A 22,709-nucleotide genomic window follows, 5' to 3' on the forward strand; every position below is an offset into this window, starting at 1 on the left:
AGCAATTCAGTAACGTGGCGGGATACAAAATCAATGCTCAGAAATCAGTTGCATTTCTATACACGAATAACGAGACCGAAGAAAGAGAAATTAGGGAATCCATCCCATTTACAATAGCATCAAAAACCATACGTTACCTTGGAATTAACTTAACCAGAGACGTAAAGGACCTATATTCTAGAAACTATAAATAACTCTTGAAAGACATTGAGGAAGACATAAAAAGATGGAAAGATATTCCATGCTCTTGGATCGCAAGAATTAACATAGTTAAAATGTCCATGCTACCCAGAGCAATCTACACTTTCAATGCTTTCCCGATCAAAATACCGAGGACATTTTTCAAAGAACTGGAACAAACAGTCCTTAAATTTGTATGGAAACAGAAAAGGCCCCGAATCTCCAAGGAACTGTTGAAAAGGAAAAACAAAGCTGGGGGCATCACAATGCCAGATTTCGAGCTGTACTACAAAGCTGTGATCACAAAGACAGCATGGTACTGGCACAAAAACAGACACATAGACCAATGGAACAGAATAGAGAGCCCAGAAATGGACCCTCGGCTCTTTGGGCAACTAATATTTGATAAAGCAGGAAAAAACATCCGGTGGGAAAAAGACAGTCTCTTCAATAAATGGTGCTGGGAAAATTGGACAGCTACATGCAAAAGAATGAAACTTGACCACTATCTCACACCATACACAAAAATAAACTCCAGATGGATGAAAGACCTAGATGTGAGACAGGAATCCATCAAAATTCTGGAGGAGAACATAGGCAACAACCTCTACGACATCGGCCAAAGCAACCTTTTTCATGACACATCCCCAAAGGCAAGAGAAACAAAAGATAAAATGAATTTATGGGACTTCATCAAGATTAAAAGTTTCTGCACAGCCAAGGAAACAGTCAGAAAAACTAAGAGGCAGCTCACGGAATGGGAGAATATATTTGCGAATGACACTACAGATAAAAGACTGGTATCCAAGATCTACAAAGAACTTCTCAAACGCAATACACGAGAAACAAATAAACAAATCAAAAAATGGGCAGAAGATATGAACAGACACTTTTCCAATGAAGACATACAAATGGCTAACAGACACATGAAAAAATGTTCAAAATCATTAGCCATCAAGGAAATTCAAATCAAAACCACACTGAGATACCACCTTACGCCAGTTAGAATGGCAAAAATAGACAAGGCAAGAAACAACAATTGTTGGAGAGGATGTGGAGAAAGGGGATCCCTCCTACATTGTTGGTGGGAATGCAAGTTGGTACAGCCACTCTGGAAAACAGTGTGGAGGTCCCTTAAAAAGTTAAAAATTGAGCTACCCTATGATCCAGCCATTGCACTGCTGGGTATTTACCCCAAAGATACAGACGTAGTGAAGAGAAGGGCCATATGCACCCCAATGTTCATAGCAGCAATGTCCACAATAGCTAAATCGTGGAAGGAGCCGAGATGCCCTTCAACAGATGACTGGATTAAGAAGTTGTGGTCCATATATACGATGGAATATTACTCAGCTATCAGAAAGAACGAGTTCTCAACATTTGCTACAACATGGACGGCACTGGAGGAGATAATGCTAAGTGAAATAAGTCAAGCAGAGAAAGACAACTATCATATGATTTCTCTCATCTATGGAACATAAGAACTAGGATGATCGGTAGGGGAAGAAAGGGATAAAGAAAGGGGGGGTAATCAGAAGGGGGAATGAAACATGAGAGACTATGGACTATGAGAAACAAACTGAGGACTTCAGAGGGGAGGGGGGTGAGGGAATGAGATAGGCTGGTGATGGGTAGTAAGGAGGGCACGTATTGCATGGTGCACTGGGTGTTATACACAACTAATGAATCATCGAGCCTTACATCGGAAACCGAGGATGTACTGTATGGTGACTAACATAATATAATAAAAAATCATTAAAATAAAAAAAAATTCTTATTGTTTATCTGAAATTTAAATTTAACTGGATATTCTGTATTTTTATTTGCTAAGTCTGGCAAATCTACACCCAAAAGGTGGGGCAGATAAAAGTACATAGAAGGAAATGGAATTGAGACAATGAATAGAATGAAGGAGTGAGAGAGTTGTATGAAAGTTTCCAGACCCATTACTCTCCTCGTCTTACAAAATCCAAAGCCTATGGCCCACCGTGGTGCACATTTCTCTGAGCTACTCCAAGGAGAAGCATAGGGAAGACATAATCTTTCCACTACATTGCCCAGAGTGGTCTTTAGAGAATGAAAATCTGATTACTTCCTGCTTTAATGACCTTTGATTTTTCAGGGGTCTGCAATCTATGGCCTCCAGGCAAAATCCATCTGCCTTCTTGTTTTTGTAAATTAAGTTTTATCAGAACACAGCCACGTTCATCCGTTTATGTTTGTCTGTGTCTGCTTCTGTGCTACAGTGGCAGGGTCGAGTGGCTGCAACAGAGAAGCCTGCAGAGCCTAAAATATTTACTATCTAGCATTTATTTTTCAAAAGTCCCAATGTCCTTCTTCCTCCTCTTTTTTTTTTTCCCTAGTGAAATCCTGCACTAAATGTGAGATTTCTCTCTATTCATACCCTAGGATCCCTATTTCTCTGTGCCCCCATAATATTTACACCACTTTAACATTAAAAAAAAATCTTTGTAATTACAGGTTTGGTATCTGTCCTCTCTACTAGCAGTGTTTCCTTGGATGCCAGGAGCCATCTCTTGTTTTCCTTTGTAGCTCCCTGAGATCCTAGCACAGGGCAAGTACATAGGAGATATTTGTTGAATGAATGGGAAAGGTAGCTGCAATGGAAAGAGTCTGGGTGTTAGATCCAAAAGCACCTATTTTGAGGTCCAATCACTTCCTCTTACTGTCTGCTTATTTAACTGTGATTGAACACGTTACTTAACTGAGCCTCAGTTTTCTCAACTATAAAATGGGAAGAGTAATACTTAGTGAGGCTTCAATGAGACAATTCATATTAAGTGCATGGTATATTATTTCCTCTCTTTCTTCCCCCTTTGAATGAAGGAAGGGAGTAGAGAGAAGAAAGGGGAGCAGTGGTTTCCAAGGAAGGGGTAGGTAGAGGAAGTAATAAGGAGACCAAATGGACTATCTCCCTATCTGTGGCTAGTTCTCTCTGAACTTGGGGACAAGTTTAGGTACAGATACATCTGTGCTATGCAAGGGACAGTCATTGCACTACAAACCAAAGCTCTGTCTGGACAGAACCACAAATAGACACAAAGCCTCCCATGGAGATAAGCATCATGGTTTCCATAGCTGGTTCTGATGACACTTCTTCAAACTGGGCATTTCACAGCCTGCATCTTCTGAGTCTATACTGTGCAAGAGAAGAGCTCTGACATGTTTGCACCTGGTCTTCTAATCATTTGGATAGAAATGTCCCCCCAACCCCAAATTGGGAAGTTAGCTCTTGAACCAATGGGTCAAAGAATAAATCACAAGGGAAATTGGAAAATATTTTGAGAGAAATGAAAATAAAACACAACATACTGAAAACTTGTGGGATGCAGCAAAACATAAGAGATAAGTTTTACAGTGAAAAATGCCTATATTTAAAAAAAAAAAAAAGAAAGACCTCAAATCAACAACCTAATTTTACACTTCAAGGAACTAGAAAAAGAACAAACTAAACCAAAGTTACCAAAAGGAGGGAATAATCAAGATTAGAGCAGAGATAAACAAAATAGAGAATAGAAAAACAATAGAAAAAATCAGCAAAACTAAGAGTTTTTTAAAGATCAATAAAATTGACAAACCCTTAACTAGACTAAGAAGAAAAAGAAATAGGACTCAAATAACAAAAATCAGAACGAAAGAGGAGACATTACAACTGATAACCACAGAAATACAAAGGATCGTAAGAGACTAAGACTACCATCAACAGTTATATGCTAACAAATTTGATAACCTAAAAGAAATGGATGAATGTCTACCAATATACAACCTAACAAGACTGAGTCATGAAGAGTTAAAAAATATGAAAAGACCTATTATTAGTAAGGGGATAGAATCAGCAATCAAAAACCTTCCAACTGGGGCGCCTGGGTGGCTCAGTCATTAAGTGTCTGCCTTCGGCTCAGGTCACAATCCCAGCATCCTGGGAACGAGCCCTGCATCTGGCTCCCTGCTCCGCGAGGAGCCTGCTTCTCCCTCTCCAGCTCCCCCTGCTTGTGTTCCCTCTCTCACTATCTCTTGCTGTCAAATAAATAAATAATAAAAATCTTAACAAAAACAAAAAACCTTCCAACAAAGAAAAACTCAGGACTAAATGGCTTCATTGGAGAATTCTACCAAATATTTAAAGAATTAACACCAGCCTTTTTCAAAATCTTCCCAAAAATTAAAGTAAAGGGAACTTGTCCAAATTCATTTTATGACTCCAACATTACTCTGAGATTAAAATCAGACAACAATACTAAAGGAAAAGTGCAGACCAATATCCTTGATGAATATTGCTGTAAAAATCTTCAACCAAATACTAGCAAACTGAATTCAATAACACATTAAAAAGATTAAACATGATAACTAAGTGGGATTTATCTCTGAAATGCAAGGATGGTTTAACCTACAAAAATTAGTCAAGGTAATATACCGTATTAGCAGAACGAAGGAAAAAACCCACATGTCTGCCTCAGCTGATGTAGAAAAATATTTGACAAAATTCAATACTCTTTCATTTACTCAACAAATTAAGGTTAGAAGGAAATTACCTGACCATAATAAAGGCTATATGTGAAAAGCCCACAGCTAACATCATAGTCAATGGTGAAAAACTGAAAGTTTTCTTTTTAAGATCAGGAACAAGGGAAGGATGCCCATTCTCACCACTTCTATTCAACATAGTACTAGATTCAGAGTAATTAGGCAAGAAAAAGAAATAAAAGGCATTCAAATCAGAAAAGAAGAAGTAAAATTATCACCATTTAAGATGACATGATCTTATGTGTAGAAAACTATAAAGACACCACCAAAAACTGTTAGATCTGAGAAACCAATTCAGCAAAGTTGCAGGATACAAAGTTAACATGCAGAAATCAGTTGCATTTCTATACACTAACAATGAATAACCTGAAAAGGACATTAAGAAAATGATATCATTTACAATAGCATCAAAAGTAATAAAATACTTAGAAATAAACTTAACCAAGGAGTCAAAGGACTTGTACATTGAAAACTACAAAACATTGTTGAAAGAAATTTAAAAAGACACAAATAAAATGGAAAGAAATTCACATTCATGGATCAGAAAACTTAATATTGTTAAAATGTTAATACTACCCAAACCAATCCACAGATTCAATGTAATCCCTATAAAAATACCAATGGCACTTTTTCTTTGTTTGCAGAAATAGGAAAATCTATCCTAAAATTCATATGGAATCTCAAAGCACCCTGAATAGCTAAGACAATCTTGAAAAAGAAAAACAAAGCTGTAGGCCTTACACTTTCTCATTTCAAAACATATTACAAACCTACAGTAATCAAAACAGTATGGAACTGTCATAAACACAGATATATAGACCAGCAGAACAGAATAGAGACCTCAGAAATAAACCCTTACAAATGTGGTTTAACTTATCTTCAACATGAGCGTCAAGACATCGCAATGGGGAAAGCATAGTCTTTTCAATAATTGGTGCTGGGAAACCTGGATATTCACTTGCAAAAAAAAAAAAAAGAACTTGGACCCTTACCTTACACTATATATAAAAATTAACTCAAAATGGATTAAAAACCTAAATGTGAGACCTGAACCATAAAAAATTCCTAGAAGAAAACATGCCATACATTACAATACTGTATTTGGAATGATTTCTTGATAAGATGCCAAAAGCACAGGCAACAAAAATAAAAATAGACAAATATGAACACATCAAACTTTGAAACTTCTGTGCAGCAAAGGAAACAATCAATAGAGTAAAAAGGCAACATAGAATTGGGAGAAAATATTTACAAATCACATATCTGATGAGGGTGTCATATCCAGGGTATGTAAAGAACTCCTACAACTCAACAACAAAAGCCAAACAACCTAATTCAAAAATGGACAAAGGACCCGAATAGACATTTCTCCAAAGAAGACATACAAATGGCCAACAGACACATGAAAAGATGCTCAGCGTCACTAACATCAGGGAAACGCAAACATAAACCACAATGAGATGTCACTTCACATCTAACAGGATGTCAAAACAATAGAAAATAGCAAGGATGTGGAGAAACCGGAACCCTTGCACACTGTTGGTGGGAATGTAAATTGGTGCAGCAACTCTGGAAAACAGCATGGAGTCGCCTTAAAAAATAAAAAATAGAATTACCATATGATCCAACTATTCCACTTCTGGATATGTATATGTATAAAAAAAATCCTGAAAACAGGATCTCAAAGAGATATTTGCACATCCATGTTCACTGTAGATTATTCACAATAGTCAAGAAGTGGAAGCAACCTAGATGTCCTTTGATGGATGAATGCATACAAAAATGAGGCATATACATAAACTGAAATATTTTTCAGTCTTAAAAAATAAGGAAATCCTGGGGCACCTGGGTGGCACAGTCCGTTAAGTGTCTGACTCTCAATTTCAGTTCAGGTCATAATCTCAGGGTCCTGGGATTGAGCCTCGAGTTGGGCTGCTCACTCAGTGGGGAATCTGCTTGAGATTCTCTCTCTCTCTCTCCCCCTGCCCCTCCCCCTGCTCATGCTCTCTCTCTCTCTCTAAAATAAATAAATAAATCTAAAAAAAAAAGGGAACTCTTGTCCTATGATACAAAGGATGAACCTTGAAGACATTAAGATAAGTGAAATAAACCAGTCACAAAAAGAAATACGGGGTGATGTCACTTACATGAGGTATCAAATATGGTCAAATCCACAGAGACAGAAAGAATGGTGGTTGTCAGGGGCTGGGGGAGAAAGGACTGGGGAGTTCTTGTTTAATGGGTACAGAGTTCAGTTTGGGAAGATGAAAAAGTCCAGGAGATGGAGAGTGATGCCAGTGACACAGCGATGTGAGCTTAATGGCACTGCGCTGTAGAGCTGAAAATGGTTAAGATGGTGAATTTCATGTTATGTATATTTTACCACACACACGCACGCACACACACAGTTATTCCCGACTATCATCTCCAGAGATCCTGCTTCTGTAATCCGGGGCCCTGGAATCTGCATTTGGAACAAGCAGCGGAGGGGATTTGTCTAGGGGTAAACAAGCGGTTAGGCGTACAGGGAGGTGAACCTTTGCTCACCATCTGGGAGCCCTGCGTGGGGGGCGAGCCGCGGGGTGCAGCTCTGGGTGACTGAGACGCTTCCCGCTGTGCTGATCACTTGCTGTCAAACACCATCTATGCATGAGGTGCTGTGCTAGAATATGGGTGGGGAGCAGAGAATCTAGTTTTAATCTCAGGGGAGCTGGTCAAAGTATGGAGCCCCAAAGCCCAAAGGGACCCTTTGTGACTTATGGCGTTTCAACACTCCCTTTCCTCTTCTGGGCAGTGAGGCCATGATGCGGAGTTCACAGGGCGGTTTTGCAGACAAAATGAGATCAAAGATGTGAAAGTGGTTTTTTATTTATTTATTTTTATTTCTGTAGTCGCTTATTCAGTGTTTACTTACAGGGTGCGTGCTGGGATCTGGACACCGTAAAATGCCAGGGCAGAAGTTCTTAATCCTGAGTCCATATTTAGCGCTACTGGGGAATTTTTTTTTTTTTTTTTAAACGTCCCTGTTGATCTCCTCCCCTCTGAGATACTCATTTCGTCGGTCTGGGGAAGGGCCTGAGCAGGGGTATTTTTTTTAAAAAAGCTCTCCGTTGGGACGCCTGGGGTGGCTCAGCTGTTAAGTGTCTGCCTTTGGCTCAGGTCTTGATCCCTGGGTCTTGGAATGGAGCCCTGCATCGGGCTCCCTGCTCCGCTGGGAGCCTGCTTCTTCCTCTCCCACTCCCCCTGCTTGTGTTCCCTCTCTCGCTGGCTGTCTCTATCTCTGTCAAATAAATAAATAAAATCTTTAAAAAAAATAAAAAGCTCTCCGTTTTTTCAACAGGCAGTCAGGGTTGAGAACCATCGCACTACAGAACACACAGGAAAGACGGGTGCACTCAAACTGCAGGACGAGACGCACTCACAGAGAAGGCTGTGTTTGTGCTAGACAGTCAAAGGACATGTAAAATTTGGGGAATCATGTTTTGGACCAGGCAACATGGACACATAATATAAAATTCCGAAGTTCTAAAGTATCTATCATGAAAGGCGTATCTTCCTCTCTCTCTCCGCCTCCTCCTCTGTTCTCTCTGGAGCAAACATGACTTACCAGTTCTTGTTTATACTACCAGAATATTCTTTCAGTTGCTATTAAGAAACTTGTTAGTTTGGTAAGGGGAAAGGAGAAAAAAGGAACGGGTGTCATTTTCTCTTGCACCACCTTCCACTAGGCACAGAACGGCAATTATGTGGGAATAGTGTGATTGAGGAAGTTCATCTAATAAAAAACCAAAAAGTTGATTTTCAGAATGGGGCTTTTGGAGAGGGGGGAAAGATGGCTGAGGAGTAGGGGACCCTATTTCAACCAGTCCCCTGAGTCGAGCTGGATATCTACCAGACCATCCTGAACACCCACAAAATCTGCCTGAGACGTAAGAAGATCTGTCTGGATCTCTACAAACAGAACATCTCGGTGCTGGGTCCCGAGGTACGAACCGGGGAGCCGTGAATCCGCGCACAGATATCGGAAGATAAACGGAAGGGGGAGGGAGCCGCCGGCTCGGGCGCGGGGAAGCAGTAGCCACCTGCACTGGGGAGCGGGCTGGACTCGTGGACTGGTAGCCACGGGGAAAGGTCTTTAGGACGCTGCACCGGACTGAAACCTTGAACTCGGGTGCATGCGCGGGAACCGGAGGCGGCTGGCGGTGTTAGAAGCACAAAGGACAGAGACGGGCCAGCCCTGGAAGCGAGGGCTGGGAGGCGCACAACCTGGGACGCTGAGGGGTTTTAGCAGCACCGACAGAAACAGAGTCCGTGTGGCCTGGAGAGCTCAGTGGAGAGCGGACTGCGATCTCTCTGTTCTGAGACAGAGGCTAGGATATGGCCATTGCTGCTCTGACTCTCAGAAAAGTCACAGAAAACTGTCAGGGAAAGCCACCAGAGAACAAAAGCCCCCCAAAACCGGTTCTCACTGTGTGCATCCCCCCCCCCCACAGGGGGCAGGGCAACCCTGTGGGCAGCAGACCCCTCCCCCAGAAGGCAGGCTGAAACAACAAGAAGCCCACATCCCTAAGGTCCCTATAAAACAGGTACATCTTGCTTGGGTCCTGGTCAATAATTTGGGCTCTCTGCATCCCCGCAACCTCTCCTCATCAGAATGACACAGAGGAGGAACCCCCAACAAAGGAAAGAAACAGAGGCTGCGCCCTCTGCCTCAGAACTAATGGATATGGATATAACCAAGATGTCAGAAATGGACTTCAGAGTAACAAGTATGAAGTCGATATCTAGGCTTGAGAAAAATATTATTGACAATATAGAACCTCTAAGGGCAGAAACAAGATCTAATCCGGCGGAACTTAAAAATGCTATGAATGAGATACGGTCTAAACTGGATGCTCTGACGGCCAGGGTAAACGAGGCAGAAGGACGAACTAGTGAGTTAGAGGATGAGATGATAGAAAAGAAGGAAAGAGAGATAACGTGGGGGAAAAAACTCCATCTTCATGAAAAAAGCTATGGTAGATTACTGACTCAATGAAATGTTCCAAATGTCAGAATCATCAGCATCCCCGAGGGGGTGGAGAAAGAGAGAGATCTAGAAGAGATATTTGAGCAAATTGTAGCTGAGAACTTCCCTACTCTGGGGAAGGAAACAAGCATTCATGTCTCAGAGGCAGAGAGGACCCTTCCCAAAATCAATGAGAACAGACCGACACCACGTCATATAATAGTACAATTTGCAAATCTTAGATCCAAGGAAACAATCTTGAAAGCAGCCAGGGTGAAGAGATTTCTTATGTACAGAGAGAGGAACATCAGAATAACGTCAGACCTGTCCACAGAGACCTGGCAAGCCAGAAAGGGCTGGCAAGACATATTCAGAGCACTAAGTGAGAAAGCACGCAGCCAAGGATACTGTGTCCAGCAAGGCTGTCATTCAGAATGGATGGAGAGACAAGGAGCTTCCAAGACCGGCAGAAACTAAAGGAATTTGTGACCACCAAGACAGCCCTACATGAGCTATTAAGGGGGGGGGGGTTCTATAAAAGTAAAAAGGCCCCAAGAGTGATACAGAACAGAAATTTACAATCTATAGAAACAGACTTCACAGGCAACATAACATCATTAAAATCATGTCTCTCAATAATCACTCTCAATGTGAATCGCCTAAATGCTCCCATAAAATACCACAGGGTTGCAGATTAGATAAAAAGACATGACCCATCCATATACTGTCTGCAAGAGACTCACTTTGAACCTAAAGATACATCCAGACTGAAAGTAAGGGGTGGAGAACCATTTTTCCTGCCAACGGACTTCAAAAGAAAGCTGGGGTAGCAATTCTCATATCAGACAGATGAGATTTTAAGTTAAGGACTGTAGTTAGAGATACAGAAGGACACTATATTATTTTTAAAGGGTGTATCCAACAAGAGGCTGTAACAATTATAAATATCTATGCCCCCAACACCGGAGCAGCCAACTACATAAGCCAACTATTAACCAAAATAAAAAGGCATGTAGCTAATAATATGTTAATAGTAGGCAACCTCAACACTCCACTCTCAGCAATAGACAGATCATCTAAGCAGAAAATCAACAAAGAAACAAGAGTTTTGAATGACACACTGGACCAGATGGACCTCATAGATACATACAGAACATTCCACCCTAAAACAACAGAATACTCATTCTTTTCAAACGCACGTGGAACTTTCTCCAGAATATACCATATACTGGGTCACAAAACAGGTCTCAACCAATACCAAAAGACTGAGATTATTCCCTGCATATTCTCAGACCACAATGCTCTGAGACTGAAACTCAATCACAAGAAAAAACTTGGCAGAATGGGGCTTTTTTTTTTTTTTTTGGAGGAGTGAGTGGGGTTGCTATTTCTTTCTTCCTGTTGTAGGTCATTCTGAGAAGCCTGATGTTTAAAATTGCACTTTTTATTTTGAGAAAACTGTAGATTCACATGCAGTGGTAACAAACAACACCGAGAGAGCCCATGTACCCTTTGCCTGTGGGACTTAATTCTAATTCTGGTACTAATCAAGGTATTTCAAATCCAATTCTCTGGTACACCAGGTTTTGAAAAACTGTGGCTGGGAACTGGGAGCGAACTTGCAGGGAAGGGGTGGGGAGTGGAGGGGAACAAAGTGTTTCGGTTTCCCTGCGTGGTTGCTGGGAAATCAAAACTAACATGTGAACTTGCTTACTTCTTCACAGTGACAGGTGCTGCCCCTCTTTGATACCATTTCCCTGTGTGTGCTGTGAGTCATGGCCACACCGGGCGACAGACGCCAGCTGGAACAGAGGCTTTCTCTAGTGGAGCCGAACCAGCAATTTCTACCTGTGTCCAGGCTCGAGGTCAGGAAGCGAGCCCTGCTCTTGCGAATCCCATCTTTCTGATTTCCAGACACGCGGGAACAAACAGGTGTAGGCAGAAAGCCATTCCCGACTCTCAGTTTTCCACTTTCTTTCTGAACTGTTAATGGATTCCTAAACAATGCAGCCGCTCTGTTAGAAGAATCATAAAGGAATCACAAAATGATAACAGGGTAGCCCTGGTCCCTTCGCTGCCTCCTCCTTTTTGAACTGATTTGGCAGGAAGGGACACTGCTTGGAAAGCTTAAAAGGGGGTCGATCTTCCCTATTTACCTGTGTCCTGCATGGCTGGTGTCTTACTGATTGAAAATGCAGATTTCCAGGGTTGAGATTCTGTCAGTTGTATGAGATTTCTTGAGTTATATGTCCCCTCGCCGTGGCTGATCTCGGCCCAGCGTCTGGTTCTTACGCTGACCTCGTTTGCGTTAATTCTTCCGGCTGCAATAATATTTAGTATTTTTGTGGTGCATTTTGGTGAGGAGACAGGCACAGACACATTGGGTTTCATCATCTCTATTCCTCAAGATATTTAAGGTATACAACAGGGGGAAAGAGTGGACCCCAACCATTAATAAACGTGATCCCTGGGCTTTGTAACCATGTGAAATAAAAAGCGTGCGTATGTGTGAAATTCGGGCACATTCTTTTCTCTATGGATAAAAGCTACCATTTACTGGGTGCTTAATACAATCCAGCAGAATGTTAATGTTTTATACGCACGAGCTCATTTAATCCCTACAGCAGGTCCTGGAGACGGGCTGTTATCATCTCCATTTCACCGTTGGAGCCGCCAGTGCTGGCAAAGGTGAAGGGATTGCTCAGGGACCACATGGCTGGGAGGCGAGGCAGGGTTTCAAGCCAGATCTGTCTAGCATAGAGCCGGGACTCTTAACCTCGTCGTGCTACTTGTAGCTAGAGAAGCCCTTGGACCTCTTCGTAGACTAATGTGTTTAAATTCAAAAAATAAAATACAAAGAATCGCAAAGAAAAGTGATTGTATCGAAACATAGTTGCCAATTGTGATATGCGGCCTTGGGGGTGACCCTCAGTGGTCCTGCTTTTGGTATTTGTACCCTCGATGAATTCCCTCCTTTCGGGAGTGAGCTGGACCCAGTATAATGACTCACTTCTAATGACAAAACATGACGGAAATGATGGGATGTCACCTCTGAGATTAGGTTATAAAAAGGCTGGCTTCTCAGGTGTGTTCGCTTGCTCTCCCTCGGGTCACTCTGTACAGCGGGGAGCCAACCGCTCTGTCCTGGGGCAGCTCCGTGCAGAGGCCCGTGTGGCAAGGGACTCAGACTTGCCCACGGCCACACGCGTGCGCTTGGAAGCAGATTCTGCCCCGTTCAGCCTCAAGAAGTCTGAGACCCTGGCTGATACCTCGAATCTGTCACCGTGAGAGAACCTGATCCAGAACCGCCTGGCTAAGCTGCACCCGAATTCCTGACCACGCACACCGTGAAACAGTAAGTGTTTGTGGTTTTCGATCACTAGTTTTGGAGTAACTTGTTACGCAGCAGTGAGTAGCTAAGAGGTCAACACATTAAAATAAAGCAAATTTGGGATACATGTGTGGTATTTAGTGATGAGAAAGTATGTTTCCGATATAGGCAAATTAAAGGTAAGATTGTATATTTTATAGGACACATCAGTATGAAGGCTGTTGTTCTTCAGCTTGAATAAGAACAGTAAAAACTGGGACAAACGTTGACATGTGTAATAACCACATTTTCTAGTTTCTGTATTTGATGCTATGCTATCTGGGCCTTGCTGACCACGGAGAGGCTGCCCCTCCCGGGGTTAGCCACTTCCTAGAGATGGTAAATGACAGGCTTTTCATGTGCAAACCAATCACTCCAGATCCCGTACACACCCTCTCCCACTCCACTATCCTCTATCCACTGGCCCTAATCACCCCGGGCCAGGCACCAGACAGCTAGGGACGGCTGCTATGCCCCAGGGACCACTGAATGGACTCAAACTAACCAATCCTTTTTTTTTTTTTTTTAATATTTTATTTATTTATTCGTCAGAGATAGAGACAGCCAGTGAGAGAGGGAACACAAGCAGGGGGAGTGGGAGAGGAAGAAGCAGGCTCATAGCGGAGGAGCCTGATGTGGGGCTCGATCCCAGAACGCCGGGATCAGGCCCTGAGCCGAAGGCAGACGCTTAACCGCTGTGCCACCCAGGCGCCCCCCTCTCTTTTTGCTTCTTGTTCACATGCACCGAGGAAAGGCCCTGGGAGCCTACAGGGAGAAGGGGACTGACTGTCTCCACCCCAAGGGGAGAGCTTGCACCAGTGCTAACTCTGCTGAAAACTTGACTGGGGACTTCTACCTTCTCGAACTGAGAGAAATAAATTTTCTGTTGCTTAAGCCACCCAGACTGTGGTGTTTTGTTACAGTAGCCTGAGCAGATAAATATAATAAACAGCTATCTTGTCAAGGGCAATGGTCTCTGATGTACTGGCCAGCCATACCTGAATAATAATAAAACCTATGTTTTAAAGCAACAAGGCAATATGCATGTCATACTAGACTTTCAGTGCATTTTAATTTTATGATTTGATATTCAAGGGCTAAGAACACTGTTTCACAAACATATTATTTCAAAGGAAATGAAACCTCCCCTATCTCATTTTACAAAGCAAACACAGGAGGCTTCTTGCAAGGAACAACAGAATCATCCAAGACTTAAGTACAACTCTACTTGAAATAAGCATTTTGTCAAAGATCAATAGATGAATGTCAATAGATTATCAATAGATCAATAGAGCGACTTATATTAAAAAGAAAATGATTGTAAATTCATGGTCACCTTTGATGCCATTATGACAGAAATACGTTTTGAAAGAGTTCTAAGTGTTTGTAGATGTTCTCAGCTCAGTTCAGATATCCTTTCTTTTTAAAGAAATCGAGAATTTTGTAGATGTGAAGAGCCAAGAAGCACTGTATATCTCTGACAACCAATGTAGAATGCGGGACATCTGGGCTCATATGGCTCAATGGCAATGACACACGAGAATACTGCACCACACAGGATCTGTTAGGGATCTGAACACCTCCGCACATTGAAGCAGTGATGAGTGGAGTGATATTTCAAGATATTTCTTTTTTTTTTAAGACTTTATTTATTTATTTGACAGAGATAGAGACAGGCAGCGAGAGAGGGAACACAAGCAGGGGGAGTGGGAGAGGAAGAAGCAGGCTCATAGCAGAGGAGCCTGATGTGGGGCTCGATCCCAGAACACCGGGATCACGCCCTGAGCCGAAGGCAGATGCTTAACTGCTGTGCCACCCAGGCGCCCCTCAAGATATTTCTAACAACTGAATTGGATATGAGAATATCTTGATTTCTAACTGGTGAAAATGTCCTGGGTTCTGTTAAAATGGCTGGAGTGTGTTGCCTACATTCATAATTGAAATACATGCTAAATTTCATTTTAAGGCTAGTGAGAAAAAAGATGTATTTGTCCCTCATCCATGTTCCAGGACCCCAGTTGAGAACCTTGCCTTCAAGCCGTGGTGTTCATACTTCCTTTTCCAGGGTTAGGGACTAGGGTGGCAGTGAACTTACCCATAAGCTTGGTTCTCATGGTCAGAAGTACCCAACCATGGTAGCTTCAAGGGTAATGGACCACAAGTGTATTTTCAACAGGGTTACAGAGAAGGGAACTGTAGCTATGCTCCGAACCTGTGGCTTTTCTAATAGTATGCAGAAGAGTGATCACACAGGATTAACCTGAGCTGGGCCAGTGAGGGAAGGGTGGTTGGTGTGTTCTAGAGGCCTTCACAGCCGGAGCCCTATTAAGACCAGCAGAGACCTTGAGACAGAAGAGATGATTTCTCCTTTCTTCCCCTTCTATGTAATTAAAATTTAAAACCATGCCAAATCATAAAATAATTATTAGGCAGTTAAAATTTTATTTTGGAAGGAAATATCTCATTATCTTACCCAAAGCATTGTTTGGAGGCCTCTGCTTTAGTCGTCTGTTGGGTAATTCAGCTCTGGTTAGGGTATGGCAAAGCAGGGAGATCCATTTTCATCTTGGATCCAATCAAGCTCCCAGCCCAAAGGAGCAGAGGGCGCCAGTGACGGCGCCTGGCTGTAACGTGTCCGCTCCCTGGATCGGTGATCTGCTGGGCTGCCTGGACAGGGAGGGCTGATCCAGGAAGAGCACGCATTAGCGTGAGGTGCCATTCCTGACATAAGAAAGACACAGGAGAGGTTAGAATTGGAATAACTCACATAGGAACAAGGGTGATTCTTTCAGATGCCCTAGAAGACTAGAAGAAAGGTTCCCACCAGTTCCTCATGGGCAAAATACAAATATAGACTCTAAAGCCAACCGTTCTCAGACTTCTGCACTGACATACCATTACGGATAGAGAATTGGAAAAGCACCTCTGGGAGTTTGGAAGAAATAGGCCAAAGCAGCCTATTTTGAACTCCCTAAGTTCAAAATTTCTTTGAAGTTTCACGCTTGATTTAAAAAATATGTGTAGACACTGCATTTTACCCACGGATACAGATCTACAGTTGTTTCGGGATAAAAATGCTTTCACATTGCATACCACCACATAAAGTCGCTCCTGTAAGATCCGACCCTGCCTGTGCCCTTGCCCCCCTGAGCCTTCCACCGCATCTCCCTGCGAATACGGGTCCCCTAATTTGAGAAGTAGGACCTTGAGTTATGTATAATAAAATGGAGATGTCTACATGTAAAAATTCTCAATAAAGCCTTTGTTATTTTCATAAAGAAAATAAAGAGCTCCTCCAGGGATCAATCTATCTATCTATAAACATACTCATTACGTATGTATATGTCTATATATGCCCATATATAATACAATATACATAATAATATACCATATTATTACATTGTTTCCAGAGCTAAGTGAACACTACTCGACCATCGTAATGAAAATATTACATTACTTTACACACAAGGTAAATAGTGTTCTGTACAGAATGTTCCCTTAATGAGGTTCATGGAGGTTTTAACATATGGCCACAAATTCTTTGATACATTTCCCTTCAAAAGGTGGAGCCCAATTCACCTTCCTTTGAATGTGGGCCAGACTTAGTGACTTGCTTTTAACAAATGGAATGTTCTGGAAGGGATAGTATGTGACCAAGCTAAGTTGTAAGAGCCATTGATGTTTCTATCCAGCTATCTGGATTAGGTGCTGGGGGCGGGGGAGGTGGCATTGAGTTGCCATGTTGCAGGGAAGCTCTAGCAGCCTGGGGATGAGGCCTGTGGAGAAGATCTTGTCAACAATCAGCACCAATGGGGGAGGTCCGGGAGTGAGTCATCTTTAAGTGGCTCAGCAGGCCCCAGTCAAATCTGCAGATGACTGCAGCCTCAGCCAACATACTGATTGCAGGAGACTTTGTAGCTGTTTGAAGAGAATGAGAAAGAGCTCTATGAAATCATATAGAATAATTTCCAGGTTATATTGTTACATGAAAAAAGCAAGTTCAGGTGGGTGCATCTCCTACGCTACATCTTGTGAAGGAAAAAGTGGAGATTACGTAAAGCACTCATACATACGTAACACACTGTTGGGCTAGTCTAAGCCTATCCACAGCGGTGCTCTCAGCGAGGAGTGCCCCGGGCCCTTTTACCTGTAGTGAGCCTTCGTAGACTTTCCCTGACTACAGCCAACGTTGGCATTGACCAGTCTTTGTGGGTCTTTGACTGCAAGATGCACCCCTCAGCAACGACCAGCAGAGGATTCTGAATAACAAGATTTATTCTCACAGGTTGTGAGGGGTACACGGCTCGGCTCGCCTGGGGCCCGCACAAGTTTGCAGGTGAAGGGAAGGGGAGGGATCTGGGGCTCTGCTCCAGGGGTGTGTGCCCAGGGTCTCATGGGTTCACTCTTTACTGCCGAATGTATAACATAAAGAGCGGGAATTAGGGAGTGGGAAGGGAAAAGCAGGTCACTCAAGTGTCAGCTCTCTAGGTTACCAGGGGCTTTCTCAAAGGGCAACTTCATGGGTGGGAGCAGCCTGGTCGGTTTGCTAGTAGCTGCCATACAGTTAGCAATGTGCTTATTCAAGGTGGGTATCTTTGAAATGGATGCCTGGACAATCAAGAGCTTAATGTCAGGCTCTTACCCTACAAACACTTATTTATGAAAAGAAAAAAAAATTAGAGGGGCGCCTGGGTGGCACAGCGGTTAAAGCGTCTGCCTTCGGCTCAGGGCGTGATCCCGGTGTTACGGGATCGAGCCCCACATCAGGCTCCTCCGCTATGAGCCTGCTTCTTCCTCTCCCACTCCCCTGCTTGTGTTCCCTCTCTCGCTGGCTGTCTCTATCTCTGTCGAATAAATAAATAAAAATCTTTAAAAAAAAAAAATTAGAGAGACCAGAAACTAATGAAAATGGCTACCCACAGGGGATGGAGGAGGGAGTGGGGAGCGGGAAAGAGGAAGGGGGTGCAGATGTTTCTACACAGACTTTATATAGTTGTGACTTTTGAACCATGTAAATGTTTTATATATTCAAAAACACAATTGAATGAAAGTAACAAAAAAATAAACTCTAAAATTGAGCACACACAGGAGCATATAAACTCTAACTCTGTATCCAATGGATAGCATAATCACACAAAGAAAAGTATTATTTCAAGCAAATTTTAATAGAGTATTCTGATTGTATATATTTAGTGGGATATATTCGAAGGGTATAAAGAACTGCAAGGAAATTTTAGACTTCTCCCACTGGAGACTTGTTAGTAGTGATATTGGTATCATAATTTTCAAATAATTTTATGTATAATATAAAATTAAAAAATAAGTAAACACATTAACATCTTTAGGATCGTGATTTTCAGTGCAAGAGGAAATAAATATAAATATGAAATAAGCTCAGTTAAGAAAAAATTCTTTAAATATAAATTTGAATTGAAAATATCCATATGAGCTTATTAATTAAAAGAAATAGTCCATAGGTCTGTCCACTGAAAGGGTCTAGAAATGATGACACTCTAGTAGCAAGAAGTATGGCTAGCACCCAGATCTTGGTTTCTAAAAAACATCCCTCTCAGTAAAAAGAAGCAGGACTTCAGGAAATAGCCGATTCCATGTTCAGGGCCAGGAAAGGACAATGTGAACCTGGAACATTTTGTTGTGTTAGAAAGTAAGGAAAGAAAAATAGAATTCAAAAGTCATCTTGTGCTCCAATGCAGTAAGAAATTTAGGCAATGACCATCAGTGAATTAGGCGAAGCTTTCTTAGGGAATGCAATATCCCCATGATGCCAAAGGATCACTCCATAGTTTGTTTACTAACTGCGAAGGGGCGAAGCGCTGCTACCGTAGACAGACCCGGCACTCACCATCTTAGCCAAGGGACCAAACGCAGCATCATTAATAATGCAGCGTTTTCTGCTTCTGGATGAAGTGCAGGATGAAGCACGTGGCATCGCTGATGGAGTACAGGTTTCTCCCACTATCTGAAAGGAGAATGTTCCTATGAAACCTTTTGTAAACTGAAATGGCATAAAGCGAGAAGTATCTCTTACTTTCTGAAAGTCTGCCTCACGCCGCTTCACCTTTTCGAAAGACCTACACAATTGGCACGGTAGCAACTTTTTTTTTTTTTAAGATTTTATTTATTTGAGAGAGAGAGAGAGCATGAGAGAGGGGTGGGGCAGAGGGAGAGGGAGAAGCAGACTCCCCACTGAGCAGGGAGCCTGATGTGGGGCTCGATCCTAGGACCCTGGGATCATGACCTGAGTGGAAGGAAGATGCTTAACCCACTGAGCCACCAGGCACCTCATCATGGTAACAACTTTTTTCATAAAAGCAAAAATCCTCTTTGGATTTCTTTTGGTTAGTGAAAACAGGTGCTACCGGAGGTCTGTTGTGAAGCGGCAGAATGTGGACTTTTAGAAAGTGGGGGATACTTGTATTTCACCCCAAAATGTTTAACATGGATCAAATTAAATTAAGCTTTAAGGCCGAACTTCTAGTTTGACTGTGATTCCATTTTAAAATGGTAAAGGGAGGGGTGCCTGGGTGGCTCAGTTGGTTAAAGATCTGCTTTTGGCTCAGGTCATGATCTTGGGGTCCTGGGATTGAGCCCCACATCTGGCTCCCTGCTCAGTGGAGAGTCTGCCTTTCTCTCTCTCTCTGCCTCTCTGTCTGCTTGTGCTCTCTCCCTCTCTCTCAAATAAATAAATAAAATCTTGAAAAAATAAAATAAAATGTCAAAGGGAGTAATTATTTACACTTTTAAGTCAGATTCTTATTAACTTTCTTAATTTAAAAATCACCATGTTTATAAATTTGATTTATTAGATTTGTGTTCATTATTTAGATTCCCAGGAAAGTTTTAATATTAATCAAATAGTTCTATATTTATGAGGAAAATAAAATATTAGATTTCTAAAGGTACTTTAAAAGGTTTGGGGGAGTTTATTTAATAACATTTATAAATGGCAACAGATAATATTTAAGGGCCTTAAAAGTGGTTTTTAAATTTTTCTCTATTTATAAAAGAACAATAAAAATTCTAAGTTGAACTTAAAATCAAGCTAAGTTTTTAAATTGCAACACTAGTAAATTAAATAGTAATTTCTAAAGCTAACCTCTGAATAATCTTTTTCTATGCACAAAAGCTACCCTCAAGGGCACCAAAGACTCACACTGACAATTTATATTTGAACTCTGTGACCCCTGGTTAATGTGTACAGCATGCCTTCTGGAACTGGAAGGACCACGTATAATGGGTAAACTGCACTCAAAGGTCGAAAAAATGCAGCATTCTTCTTTTCTGTAATATGCTCTGGTTCTGAAAGTGCCATTTCCTCTTATGGGGAGCTGGGATGGTAGAGTGACGATAGATCACTGAGCACACACTTTTCAGTTAAAGATAATATCAGAGACAACTTTTGGGTTAACCCAATGTCTTTTGTGTAAGTGCTTTCAGGTGTTTTCCTCTTTCCCCCTCCCCCCAGCCAAAATGGTGTCTGGGAGGCGGAAAGTTTATCCACCCACATGGCACTGGGTGGAGTGAATACTGGTCACAGCGGGACTTTGTTTTACCCAGTGAGCCCTTACTGGGGGCTCTTGGCTGCAGTGCCTTATCCCATGTAGGCCGGGACATTGGTCTCTGCTTTTATTGAATCCTCTTGGATTCCAGTAGCAACTTTGCGTTGACTTGGGTCTCTGCAGGTCCACTAGGCCTTTCTACTTTTGCCCACTCATCCAAGGCACAGAGGAGGCACCCTACAAAAAGACATCTCCCGTTGTCTCAGGGAGCCTTTCCAGGCTCTGCCTCTCAACTGCTCTCTCTGTTCTGCTCATGTCCTACTCCAGACCTTTCCCTTGGGATTAAGTTCTTGTCTCCTTGGACCACGTCCTTTATATCAGACTGAAAGCTGAGTTATGGGTGGCTGAGGCTTAAGCCTTCCTTTGCTCCTGCCCCAGAGTCCTGGGACAAATCTCATTCCAAGCGGAGTCCCTGGCCCGGCTCTGCAGAAATAAAGTATATCAAATCTATGAATGTCCTGGATTGCTTAAGAACTCACAAAACAAGTGTGCCTGGGTGGCTCAGTTGTTTAGGTGTCCAGCTCTTGGTATCGGCTCAGGTTATGATCTCAGCGTTGTGGGATGGAGCCCCACGTAAGCGAGGAGCCTGCTTAAGGCTCTCTCTCTCCTCTCCCTCTGCCCCTCCTCCCTGCAGCATGCACTTGTGCTCTCTCTTGCTCCCTCTCTCTCTTAAAAAAAAAAAAAAGAATTCACAAAACAGCATTTGAAAAAGATATAATAAAAATTGTTAAGATCTATGAATGTTATAGGATATTCTTTTAAAATAAAAGTGCTACTGTATGGTGACTAATATAACAAAATAAATATTACTAATAAATAAGTAAATAAATTCTACCTTTAGGAAAAAGCATATGAGCTGCAATAAATAAATAAATAAATAAATAAATAAATAAATAAATAATAAAAAATAAAAAGATAAAATAAAAGTGCTAAATTTCTTCCTGATAAAATTTTAAAAAATAAACGTTTACATTTGAAATAATTTGGAAGAGAAGTTTGAGGATAGATCACAGCCACTATTGGCCAAATGGTGCTTTTATGAAAATTAGAGGGAGGCTGTCCCTGTGAGGAGGGGGAGAGCCTCCAGCAGGGCCCAAGCTTGGCGAAGGAAGCGGGGCCCACACTAACTTCAGTTCCCACTCAGCCCTCGGCTGGTTGCCCCCGGGCAATAAACATCCGGCCCAACAGTACACGGTGGTCTGATGAAAATGAGGGTTCAGCGTAGAGTTTTATTCACTATCTGACTTTGGGCAAACACCTCCAACCCTTAAGGACCTTAGATGTCTCATATAACACAGTAAAGCAGCGGTTACTGACCTCAAAAGTCTTTTTTATCTAAAAACTATCATGCCCTAGGGAGCCAGCACTTTTTTTTTAACGTGGAAGTTTTCTCAGAACGTAGAGGAAGTAAGTACCAAGTGCTCACCACAAAAGGAACTGGTCAGAGAAGTAGAAGTGACACGAACTCATGGGAAAAAAAGTAACCCGGTGACTCTAGGGTTCATGGTGGTCAAGAAGGATTGGACGTGATTGGACACATAGCCTAGACTTCAGGAAACAGACCTGAAATTTTTTTTTAAGATTTTATTTATTTACTTTTTTATTTTAGAGAGACAGAGAGCGGGAGAGAGAGAAAAAGTGGGGGAAGGAGCAGAGGGAGAGGGACAAGCAGACTCCTTGCTGGGTGCGGAGCCCGATGCAGGGCTCCATCTCACGACCCTGAGATCAAGACCTGAGCTGAAATCAACAGTCGGACGCTCAACCGACTGAGCCACCCAGACGCCCCCAGACCTGAAATTTTTTAATAAATGGGAGGAGTCGCTAGACAGACCCTCAAACGGAAGATGACGAGTGTCTAGAAGTGCTTCAAAATTGAATTCTAAATCTTGCAGGGGCGCCTGGGTGGCACAGCGGTTAAGCGTCTGCCTTCGGCTCAGGGCGTGATCCCGGCGTTACGGGATCGAGCCCCACATCAGGCTCTTCCGCTATGAGCCTGCTTCTCCCTCTCCCACTCCCCCTGCTTGTG

At 42.3% G+C, this 22,709-nt stretch overlaps 1 long non-coding RNA gene across 1 annotated transcript in view; it reads right to left on the reverse strand.

The window, feature by feature from the left end:
* LOC130543228 (uncharacterized) overlaps positions 1-19,162 on the reverse strand; it is a 31,713-nt gene extending 12,551 nt beyond the window's left edge. Inside the window, exons 1-2 of the long non-coding RNA XR_008958399.1 lie at positions 18,967-19,162; positions 15,577-15,824 (exon numbers count right to left, since the gene is read on the reverse strand). This is a non-coding gene — a long non-coding RNA (uncharacterized LOC130543228). The remainder of the gene's footprint in view (positions 1-15,576; positions 15,825-18,966) is intronic.
* Between the last annotated feature and the right edge of the window lie 3,547 nt (positions 19,163-22,709).

This window comes from Ursus arctos, unplaced genomic scaffold (genome assembly GCF_023065955.2).
Source record: "Ursus arctos isolate Adak ecotype North America unplaced genomic scaffold, UrsArc2.0 scaffold_9, whole genome shotgun sequence".
Classification (NCBI taxonomy): domain Eukaryota; kingdom Metazoa; phylum Chordata; class Mammalia; order Carnivora; family Ursidae; genus Ursus; species Ursus arctos.